This window comes from Meles meles, chromosome 16, assembly GCF_922984935.1.
Source record: "Meles meles chromosome 16, mMelMel3.1 paternal haplotype, whole genome shotgun sequence".
Lineage (NCBI taxonomy): Eukaryota > Metazoa > Chordata > Mammalia > Carnivora > Mustelidae > Meles > Meles meles.
In genome coordinates, this window is record NC_060081.1 from 42,170,647 (window position 1) to 42,183,337 (window position 12,691).

At 38.8% G+C, this 12,691-nt stretch overlaps 1 protein-coding gene across 1 annotated transcript in view; it reads right to left on the reverse strand.

Moving 5' to 3' along the window:
- MACROD2 (mono-ADP ribosylhydrolase 2) overlaps positions 1 to 12,691 on the reverse strand; it is a 2,072,211-nt gene that overhangs the window by 324,901 nt on the left and 1,734,619 nt on the right. The window lies entirely within an intron of this gene.

Sequence of the window (12,691 nt, forward strand, 5' to 3'; positions counted from 1 at the left end):
TACTGGTTTGAAAATATTATATATTTTTCAGTGAGCTATAAAAAAAGATATTAAATGGAAATTACCATCTTGGTTATTTCTGAAATAATTTCCAGCATGTGATAAAAAAAAAAATTGAACAATTCATTCCTGCATTGCTCTGTGGAGGAAAGGAACTTAAATGCTATATTTTAATACAAAAGATTGCCCAAAGAGGTGTTGCATTATACAGTAAGTGCCACAAGAAGATTAACTACCATGCAGGCTGCACCTCGAGCAGGGAAACTCAATGATTTCTATATAAAACTTATAAATGAAAGTGTTCATTTATTCATGATATTCTAACATATTCCATACTGTTTTTCTAAGACAAGCAATGCATGGCCTTTCAGTTATATGCCATTACTTAAAATATTTGAAGAAAACTGTTCATCAATCTCTGATTCTATTATTACACCCAAGATTTGGTTAATTACTATCTCCTGGGGTCGTTTTTAGCATGAAATACTTAATGGATTGCTACCAGGGCGTGATATCATGGCAGGGAAAACATGACTTACAGTTTCTAAATGTGAATTATTTCTAGAACACAGGATGGCAAAAAAAGACAGAGGTTGACAAGTTAAACTCATTTTCATCAACAATGTGCTTGTTTTTTGAGAATGATCTCTTTTTAAAGTCCATTATATAAGAGAAGCAAAAAGCCATTAACCATACGTGTCTTAACACAAACAGAAGAGTCACAGTAGAGGGTCATGTTTTTGATAGTAGTTTTTGATATAGTAAGAAAATACAATATAAACTTTGTTGTTTGGTGAAACTCCACCTGTCTGGCCAACAGAGCCCCATGTGGACATAGAGTTCTCTCACTGGTTTCAAATACTAAACAGTAAGTGAAACTAGTAAACTTGCAGGTTTTCTCCTGAAAACTGGAAAGAAAAATCTTTGCATTTTGACAATGGCTATAATTCTTGTACCACTCCACTAAACTTTGCTATATTATTGAGTAGTGCCTTATATCAAACCTAATTATTCTTACAATCTCTGTGGAATCTCTGCAGATCTCTCCTGACTGATTAGTATTTCCTTATGAGCTGCCCCAGTTCCACAAAACCAAACTAAGCATTACAGTGTGATTTACTTTATCTTCCTAGTTTGTTCAAATAAAGTCTGTTTTTTTAAATATAAAATGCCATTCACCTTTTATTTATTTAATTAATCATTTGTTATTTCCCATTTTTAAAAATTTAAATTCAATAAATTAACATATAATGTATTATTGGTTTCAGAGGTAGTGGTCAGTGAATTCATCGGTTGTATATAACACCCAGTGCCCATTACATCACATGCCCTCTTTAATGTCCATCACCCAGTTACCCATCCCCTCACCCCGCCCCCCAGTAAGCCTCAATTGTATCCTATGATTAAGAGTCTCTTATGGTTTGTCTCCCTCTCTGATTTTGTCTTGTTTTATTTTTCCCTCTCTTCCCCTATGATCCTATCTTGTTTCTTAAATTCCATATATGAGAGAGACCATATGATAATTGTCTTTCTCTGATTGACTTATTTTGCATAGCAAAGTGCCCTCTAGTTACATCCACATTGTTCCAAATGAAAAGATTTCATTTTTGATGGCTGAATAGTATTCAATTCTGTGTGCATGTGTATGTGTGCATCTGTATCTATATCTATATATCTATACCTATATATCTCACATTTTCTTTATCCATTCATCTGTCAATGGACATCTGGGCTCTTCCATAGTTTGGCTATTGTGGACATTGTTGTTATAAACACTGGGGTGCACATACCCCTTTGGATCCCTACTTTGTATCTTTAGCTAGATACCTGGTAGTGCAATTGTTGGGTCATAGGGTAGTTCTATTTTCAACTTTTTGAGCTCTATTTTCAACTTCATACTGTTTTCCAGAGTGGCTGTACCAATTTGCATTCCCACCAACATTGTAGGAAGGTTCCACTTTCTCTGCACACTCGCCAATATCTGTTGCTTCCCGACTTGTTAATTTTAGCCATTTTGAGTGGGGTGAGGTGCCATCTCATTGTGGTTTTGATTTGTATTTCCCTGATGCTGAGTGATATGGAGCATTTTTTCATATGTCTGTTGGCATTTGTACATCTTTTTTGGAGAAATATCTGTTTATGTCTTCTGCCCATTTCTTAATTGGATTATTTGTTCTTTGGGTGTTGAGTGTGGTAAGTTCTTAAAGTCTAGCGAACTTCCAAGTGGTTGAAATGTGGGTTCCTGCTTTTGTCTTGATTTTATTGTGCCTCAGAACCTAGTTTTTCTCCCCCCCCCCCCCCCCGGACTATCTGGTCCCCCTTAGATGTATATAGCTCCAGCTCTTCACTCGGAAATGCCTCTGCAGTTTCAGTACTTCATCTAAGAAGTGGTCATACTTTATGAAATTTCCAATTCCCACAGGATTGATAAGCTCTATGCTATCACTAAGGTTAAAATTCATGATAATTCAATTCTGCAAAGACTATGAGCCATAACTACCAAGACTTTTGGAAGTGCTATTCAAAAGGAAGGCCAACACAGCTATCTCCTAGTGAATCATGAAAATGGCCAAGCGAATAACTGAAGTCTAGGTACAATATAATGTTTAAATTTCTGGTCCCAAAAGCCACTCTACTATCTCTAGTAACAGAAAGAAGCATGTTGGCAATTGGGTAGGAGTCATTGTAACTCCATTTTTATTCCATTACACACCTCATGTAACATCCAAATTTACTTAGAAAGCTTCAGGATAAAATCTGATTATTTTAAATGAGAACAAAAATGTAATCAAATGGCCATAAGACAGGCAATGTCCTTATCACTGGAAAATAATATAATATTGGCAATCTGCTAGCCATCCCATCTCCCCACTTCTCACCTGCTGTTGGAAGGGATACCTATGCCTCATATGAAAATGAGCATTGACTCATATACTTGGAGCCCCAAACAAATCAGGTCGCATCTAATACAGGTGATGCAATTAATCTAAAATGGGTTGGAAATATGTATCTTCTCCTTCATGCCCATCTTGCTTGGTTTTCATGGAAGGCTGGACTGGTGGACCTACTTATAGCACAAAATCAGGCCTAAATTGTCTGGTGTGCTTATTGAAAGAGGTCCAACAGGGCTGGGATAATATTTTCTTGGTAGCACTGTTCTTCACCTGTCTTTAGGTTACCTTGCTTTTGAACAGTGTGTTATACTTGTCAATCACTTCTGTATGATTTTGAGTATTAAAACAATGCCATAAGATAGGTATAAGAGAGAAAAAAAAATCCCCTGCAAGTTATCTGTGAAGAAGACTAGGCTGGAAGAATTTCCAAGACTATCTTGAATCAAGCTTTAAACCCAGAAGAGGAGACACGAGTGCTACAGTAAATCCTATACCTTGGTAAGCAGACTACAGTGGCTGTGATGCCACTGTTTTCCCAAAGATTCAGGATTGACTTAAAACCTGACATTGAAACTATACAAACTGAGATAGCAACATCAGTTTCTTTCTTCTAAAATTAGACTACAGAATGTATGTGCCCTTATGTGGTATCTTCTAGAGTATGTGATGAGTTTTATTCAAAATAAAATTTTTACCAAAAGTCAAAATAGTTGCCTTCTAAGTTATTTTCTTGTCTTTCATGAAGTTAATATCTCTGTCTCATTTTTCAGCCCTTTTACTGTCCTAAAATTGTCAGTATGTTTTGCTGTTATGATGTCATCAATCACCTTATCTCCCTCGTTATTTTAATCCCAGTCTGATTTGTTTGTATCAAACCAGACTGGGATTAAATAACTAACTTAATGTCAGCAAGAGATTAATTACATTAATCTCATGACAAAAATATCAGCATCTTGCTGACATAATGAAACCATTAACCTAGATACTTTTTTTTTTTTTTTTAACTAGGGGCATACAGTAGGCTTATACCTTTGGATATTTGCTTACTTCTTGAATGGTTAACTCTAGGGTCTCATCTTATAAGTAGTAGCTAATAAAGGATATATGACAGTTTAATTCAGTGTTTAGACAATGTACAACTTTATTTTTCCTTCAATCTTAGGCTTTCAGGATATTCCATCAAGTCATGATATAAACTGAGTACTCTGGCAGGATGGTCCCTTTTTCTTTCTTCCTTCTTCATGATTACTTACTTAGTTCATGAAAGAAGAAAGAAGCATCAGCAAAACGCTCACCAAACTGTCAACACGATAAGAATTCTACTCAAAAGAACTTGGAGCTTAGAGATTTGAGATTTGTTTTATTCTCGGCTCTTGAACAATAATGTATAGAATTCTCTTCCCACTTCATTTCCCCTTTATGTCAATGGGAAACACTGACACCACAAAGAGATAGAGTGACATCAAAATGTAAAAGTGATAATATGATTCTGTCTTGTGTTTGTCATGAGGCTGGGAGGAAGGGACCTGCAGCACTGAACCGGGTGCCTGAGCCCGAGGACTCCCAGGCCACCGTGGTGCCTCTGTGACTTTAGGAATAGGGCTTCTCTTCCCATCCTGACCACAAAGCATCACGGGTATGTAAAACAAGATTCTTGCATTGGTAGAAAATAATTTTTTTCAACTATCTATTGCTACTTCATAAATCACCCCCAGACTTAGTGGCATAAGACGAATTTTTTTTTTTCTTTCTCACAGTTCTGTGGGTTAGGAATTCAGACAACATTGTAGCAGGAACATTCAAGGTGGGCTTTTCCCTCCTGAGTGGGGGGCCTCAGCTTGGATGGCTCTAGGAGCATCATGAGTCTGGGGTCCTAGTTATTCCTCATTGGGTGGTTCCCTTGGTTCTGATGCCTCTGCTCCTTCACCTGGCCCTTCCACATGGTCTGTTGGAGCACCGTAGTGAGGTCACTTAGAGATCAGCACCCCAGGGCTCTGAGAGTACAAAAGCAGGAGCCGCCAGGCATTCTTAAGTCTGCACAACATTCCTTCTGTGCGTGATGCTGGTTGAGGCAAGTCCACTGGCACAGCCCAAGGGGAGGGGCTGCGCGGGCTGTGAATCCTGGGAGGTGAAGTTCATCCAGAGCTGCCAAAGCAACTGACCACCACCTAAGAGACAGGCAGTTGGAGTCCTCCTATGTTGTTTATCTGACATGCAGTGCATTCCTTCTCTCTCCACCCTCGCTGTTCCTTCCCATGGTCATATGTGCCCTCCCCGCTCGGTGGTGTATGAGAGCCAATTCTGTGCATGTCTTCTCAACTCTGCATTCAGTGAGCTCACTGAGGAGGCTTGGAATTGGCCATGGTGGGAACAGTCCCATGACAGAAAATGGGCAGGATCATTATACAGTGAACTACTTATAGCTTTTGGTTTACAGACTCTTTGGTTTCAAACCCTGGCCCTGTTATTTACTACTTGTGTGTTTGGAGGCAAGTCACTTAACTAGTCTGAGATAAAATATAGACAATAATATAGCTGTAGTATGTAAGTTGAGATATATATATATATTTTTTAATAATTCAACACTTTCTTGCTGATTTCTTTTTTTTTTTGTAAGATTTTATTTATTCATTTGAGAGAGATCACAAGTAGGCAGAGAAGCAGGCAGAGAGAGGAGGAAGCAGGCTCCCTGCTGAGCAGAGAGCCCAATGTGGGGCTCAATCCCAGGACCCTGGGATCATGACCTGAGCCAAAGGCAGAGGCTTTAACCCCTTGAGCCACCCAGGTGCCCCAAGATATATTTTTAAATGTAAAACTCTTTAAGGCTCATACTGTTAGTTCTGATCCTTTCTCTTAGGATGTTTTTCTGATGGTGGGGCTTCAAGCATCATGGAAGACTAGGGTCCTAACCCACCACACGAAGTCTAGTGTTCTCTTCTCTACTCATGACCACTCCTGTTAGTAGTAGAGGCAGTCAAAGGCCCTGTCTTGGATGGGCAGTCATAGCACCCAGGCTTCAATGCAGTGCTGGCTGGACTGCCTTTGTGGGGAGGCTAAGCGACAGCAGCATGTGCAGAAGTCAACAGACCCCTCCCCTAGCACAAACTGCACTCCCATGCCTGAGGCTCCACCATTCATGATCAATTTCTATGGTTCAGACAATGTCATTAGGGTTGCCTTCTAAATTTCCTATGCTTTTATCTCAGAGCTGTAGGAGAGAGAGCCCTCAAGGTTTTGCTTATGTTGGATAAAGATTAAACATTTACAAAGGAATTACTACAATAGTCCAAAAAGAAAAATTATTTTCGAAAGCAAAATATTAGCCTTTTATAGCTAGGTACTCACCCATCACATAACAATGCATTTGTAAAACTCATCTTATCTAGAAATATGACCTGTAGTTTTCATTTCAAACTAATAATTTTAACTCTGAAGCACCAGGATGGTACGTACACATGTATTAAAATCACCAATTTATATTCTAATATTGTACAAATCATCAATGTCATTGAAAAGGTTGACTCAGATTGTACCCTCATCAAGGGGATGAACTTAACGCATTTCTCTTAATTACTTCACTCTTTTTGTTTTTGTTGTTGTCAAACCAGAAACTGGCTCTTTGTATTTTTCAGTATTAGAGCTTGCCATTCAGTAGAATAGCAGACAGAAACATCTAACCATGATGAATAAGTAAGGTCTCTGGCATCTCAAATTATAAACTTACAACTCTGATACTTAGGCTGTAAAATGCTGAACATAAGCCCAAAAAATGTCAGTTGAAATGACTTGTTTTCGAGGAAGCTGCTCACATTTAACAAGATACATGGATCCTTACAGCAAATTCAGTATAAAAAGTTAAAATACAATAAAGTAAAGTGAAATGTGCAGTTTCAAATGCTCTGTAAATGGAAAAGAGTTGTGGTTTTGATTATTTTGAGTGAAGGTGAGGTGGGAGGGAAGATATGCTGAGTGTCTAAATTAAATTTTATTCCGGTGGGCATTTGCAAAATATATGACCAGTCTGCAAATGGATTTCATTTTTGATTATACTCTTTAACAAAGTAGGAAAGAAAAATAGATTTTTAAATTTTAACTGATGATAGTAATTTAACTGGCTCAAACACAGCGGGTTTATAATCAATATTTACATGGACATTGCCTGTCTAAATTGATTTTTAATAGGAATGTTCAAATGCATGACTCAAATCACTCTTAATCACTGTTAAAATTAAAGCCAGGGACATGAGCGAGAAGGTCACGGTGTCATATTTTCAAGCCTTTATGGAGACACATGAGATATAGATTCGTTGAGTAAAGGACAAGTAAAAAGTTGTGCAAGCAGGTAAGAAGAGCTTAAAGTGAAGGGAAAGAAAACCTCGAATTTTCACTTAACTTTATATACACAAACTCAAGAATGAGCACAGGAAACAAAATGAAAGGAAGCAAATTGCTTCCTTAATTGCCTAACATATGTAATAGATTATTATTAGTTGATTCCAAGTAAAGAAAAGAGACAGACACATGAGAACCTTGTTAACCTAATTAAAGCTTCACAGATATACATGTTTCTGAAGACTCAAGTTTCGAGGCTCCATTGTGATAATGAACATAAAACCAGGCCTGACCACTTAAAATGTCATTGCTGCCACGAGAGGTTACACTTGTCCTTGGAGAGTTCTCACAGGTTATGTAACAAAGACAACTCCCATTCTAAGGATCATCCACAGGCTTTTACAATAATGGACCTTCCAGGGTTGCTGCTGATTGATCTGCTAAAATTTTCAAACCTTTAGTGAGCCTTATTCTTCTTTGCTTTTAATACAGTGCTTTAGTCGGAAAGCAAATGGGTGAATCATTGTAAATGATACACTTTCTTATTAGCTGATACAGTAATTCCTGCAACATTAACAAATTTTAAAATTGCCTTTCAAAGAGTAGCCAGGGCTCAACTGTTGAAGACAGGACTAGGAACCACCCCCCAACCCCCTTTAAGTAACTGCATTGAAGAACTTTGAAAACTCAATGCCTCCTGCTTTCTAGTGTCAAAGATAAAAGTAAATTAATAGTTTAATTAAACACGTTAGAGACTCTGGGTATTGTAGCTATTACACATTTGACCTCATGTGGAGCTGCGAGAGAAGGTAGGGAGGGTGAGTACTGAGGTTTCATATTTATGATGCACAGCTGACTTGAAAAGCATACCAAGCTAGACAGAACTTGTAATTAACCAAAAGATCCAGTAAATTATGAGATCAATAAAATTTCCTGGGTGCCATCAGTTTCAGAACTAGTTAGTGTATTCCTAATTTATTGGCACAAACTTCACAGACTTGCAAGAAAGATAAATAAAAATGCCTGGATGTAAAAATAAATATGTATGCTTGACAAATCTGAAATACGCTGTTTACAGCTAATGAGGAGGCGACTGTGCATTTGGCTGCATGTTTTATATCTAGAGTAGGGCAGAACATTAAAACCAATATAACTGATAACCTTGGTGCAAACGGCGTGAGCCTACATTTCCATTATTCCCCAGAGATGGAATTAATTAGTGCTTGTCAAAACCAGAGTGATCCCCTGCTGTAAAACTGAAAGTAATGTAGAGGCCATGAACATTTTGGCTCTATTCCAAAAATATTTCTCATCTATTTGGGAGAAAAATACTGTGTACATCTCTATAGGCAATATATACACTTCCTTAATCCCAGATACCTCATAAACAAACATAAACAAATGCAGTATCTTTGTTGGCTACAGTTCAATAGACATCCCCTACCATGTGGGGATCCAGAGGATAAAAATACACACAGTTCACAGTTTAGTGGCAAGCAGAGAGAGGGGACATTGCAACTCAAAGTGTTAATGATTATTGGGGGGAAAATCACAGTGAGTTATGGGAACTCAAAGAAGGGTACCTATCTGGATGTGGCAGGGAGGTCAAGGGGAGGTATGGACAAGAGGCTACAAAAGGTAATGATACCTATGTTTCTGTAGACCAGCCTATTTCTCAGTGAAACTCTTTTTATAATGGCCTGAAGAGCCTTCTCACCCAGTGCTCATTCCTCTCAGACTATCTCTTTGCCTCTCCCATACTGCTCTCTCCTGACTAACTCACATGCATCCCGCAGGTTTCAACTCCGGGGACCCCTCTCCACTGAGGGCTTTCATGACTTGCTTCCAATTTAATTTTAGTTCCAAATTTTGCCCCTTCTGTTCCCTCTTACAACACCCCATTCTCCTTGATGGTGTTAGCATATTTTGTTATTATTATTTACTTTGATGATTATTTATCTCTGCTCCTGAAAGTGCAGCCCATGGACCAGCCACATCAGCATCTCCAAAGAACTTGTTAGAAACACAGAAACTCCACCCCAGCCTTCGACCCTACTGAGGCAGGATCTGCAGTTTTAGAAGAACTACTGGGTGATTCGTATGCACGCTAAGGTTTAAGAAGATAGGATCTAGAGTCCCCACATCTCAGTAGACTAGTCACAGTCACATGTGGTTACTCAAATGAAAACTAATTACAATTAAAAACACTAATTTTTCACTAGCCATATTTCCCAAGCTCAGTAGCGCCCTATGGCTACTGATATATGTATTGGGAAGTGCAGCTAGAACCCTTTACATTATGGCAGAAAGTTCTATTGGATGTGCTAGACTATCAGCTCCTTAAGCGCAGGGACATTTTTCTCTTACTACTGAGCACCTATAGTGCCTAGAACACTGAGGGCTGGTATGCAAAAGTGTTTCCTAAATACAATGAATGAAAATATGTTAAAATACTTCACAAAGTATCTAGCCCACAGAAGGTGCAAAATAAATGCTCTTTCTCTTTCCTATTACCTGTGATCTTTAAACTACCCCTGGGACATGGACCATGAACAGCTGTTCAGCAGGCTGTACTATAAACAAACAACCTATTTTCTTTTCTTTCTTTCCTTTTTTTTTTTTTAATAGTGATTCTTGGGTTTCATCTTTGGAGACTGGAACCTAGCAAGACTGAGGGGTCATACTTCTGACACTTGAATTAGTCACCTATTTTTAGATTTGATAGTCTAGATAGTGAAATTCCACCCCTTTCCCAGGAGCTAGCTTAATTTCCCCTCCCTCTTGGATACCTAATAAAATTGATTTGGAATTTAAAAAAATGAAGTCGCACAACTTCCACGAGCCAAAAAATTCAACCTGAGCTGTATCAAGCAAATAAAAGATAATACATTGACTCCTGTTTCAGGAAAGGCTGGGACTGAGGGGCTACAATAAGGTATCAGAAGAGTCTGATCTCTTCCCATTTTTCTTTTTTTTTTTGGGATTTTTTTTTTCATTTTATTTATTTTTTCAGTGTAACAGTATTCATTCTTTTTGCACAACACCCAGTGCTCCATGCAAAACGTGCCCTCCCCATTACCCACCACCTGTTCCCCCAACCTCCCACCCCTGACCCTTCAAAACCCTCAGGTTGCCCCAACCTCCCACCCCTGACCCTTCAAAACCCTCAGGTTGTTTTTCAGAGTACATAGTCTCTTATGGTTCGCCTCCCATCCCCAATGTCAATAGCCCGCTCCCCCCTCCCAATCCCACCTCCCCCCAGGAACCCCCAGTTTGTTTTGTGAGATTAAGAGTCATTTATGGTTTGTCTCCCTCCCAATCCCATCTTGTTTCATTTACTCTTCTCCTATCCCCCTACCCCCCCATGTTGCTTCTCCATGTCCTCATATCAGGGAGATCATATGATAGTTGTCTTTCTCCGATTGACTTATTTCACTAAGCATGATACGCTCTAGTTCCATCCACGTCGTCGCAAATGGCATGATTTCATTTCTTTTGATGGCTGCATAGTATTCCATTGTGTATATATACCACATCTTCTTCATCCATTCATCTGTTGATGGACATCTAGGTTCTTTCCATAGTCTGGCTATTGTAGACATTGCTGCTATAAACATTCGGGTACACGTGCCCCTTCGGATCACTATGTTTGTATCTTTAGGGTAAATACCCAGTAGTGCAATTGCTGGGTCATAGGGTAGTTCTATTTTCAACATTTTGAGGAACCTCCATGCTGTTTTCCAGAGTGGTTGCACCAGCTTGCATTCCCACCAACAGTGGAGGAGGGTTCCCCTTTCTCCACATCCTCGCCAGCATCTGTCATTTCCTGACTTGTTCATTTTAGCCATTCTGACTGGTGTGAGGTGATATCTCATTGTGGTTTTGATTTGTATTTCCCTGATGCCGAGTGACGTGGAGCACTTTTTCATGTGTCTGTTGGCCATCTGGATGTCTTCTTTGCAGAAATGTCTGTTCATGTCCTCTGCCCATTTCCTGATTGGATTGTTTGTTCTTTGGGTGTTGAGTTTGCTAAGTTCCTTATAGATTTTGGATACTAGCCCTTTATCTGATATGTCGTTTGCAAATATCTTCTCCCATTCTGTCAGTTGTCTTTTGGTTTTGTTAACTGTTTCCTTTGCTGTGCAAAAGCTTTTGATCTTGATGAAATCCCAAGAGTTCATTTTTGCCCTTGCTTCCCTTGCCTTTGCCGTTGTTCCTAGGAAGATGTTGCTACGGCTGAGGTCGAAGAGGTTGCTGCCTGCATTCTCCTCAAGGATTTTGATGGATTCCTTTCTCACATTGAGGTCCTTCATCCATTTGGAGTCTATTTTCGTGTGTGGTGTAAGGAAGTGGTCCAATTTCATTTTTCTGCATGTGGCTGTCCAATTTTCCCAGCACCATTTATTGAAGAGGCTGTCTTTTTTCCATTGGACATTCTTTCCTGCTTTGTCGAAGATGAGTTGACCATAGAGTTGAGGGTCGATTTCTGGGCTCTCTATTCTGTTCCACTGATCTATGTGTCTGTTTTTGTGCCAGTACCATGCTGTCTTGATGATGACAGCTTTGTGATAGAGCTTGAAGTCCGGAATTGTGATGCCACCAACTTTGGCTTTGTTCTTCAATATTCCTTTGGCTATTCGAGGTCTTTTCTGGTTCCATATAAATTTTAGGATTATTTGTTCCATTTCTTTGAAAAAAATGGATGGTATTTTGATAGGGATTGCATTAAATGTGTAGATTGCTTTAGGTAGCATAGACATTTTCACAATATTTATTCTTCCAATCCAGGAGCATGGAACATTTTTCCATTTTTTGGTGTCTTCCTCAATTTCTTTCATGAGTACTTTATAATTTTCTGTGTATAGATTCTTAGTCTCTTTGGTTAGGTTTATTCCTAGGTATCTTATAGTTTTGGGTACAATTGTAAATGGGATTGACTCCTTAATTTCTCTTTCTTCAGTCTTGTTGTTGGTGTACAGAAATGCAACTGATTTCTGTGCATTGATTTTATATCCTGACACTTTACTGAATTCCTGGACAAGTTCTAGCAGTTTTGGAGTGGAGTCTTTTGGGTTTTCCACATATAGTATCATATCATCTGCGAAGAGTGATAGTTTGACTTCTTCTTTACCAATTTGGATGCCTTTAATTTCTTTTTGTTGTCTGATTGCTGAGGCTAGGACTTCTAGTACTATGTTGAATAGCAGTGGTGATAATGGACATCCCTGCCGTGTTCCTGACCTTAACGGAAAAGCTTTCAGTTTTTCTCCATTGAGAATGATATTTGCGGTGGGTTTTTCATAGATGGCTTTGATAATATTGAGGTATGTGCCCTCTATCCCCACACTTTGAAGAGTTTTGATCAGGAAGGGATGCTGTACTTTGTCAAATGCTTTTTCAGCATCTATTGAGAGTATCATATGGTTCTTGTTCTTTCTTTTATTAATGTGTTGTATCACATTGAT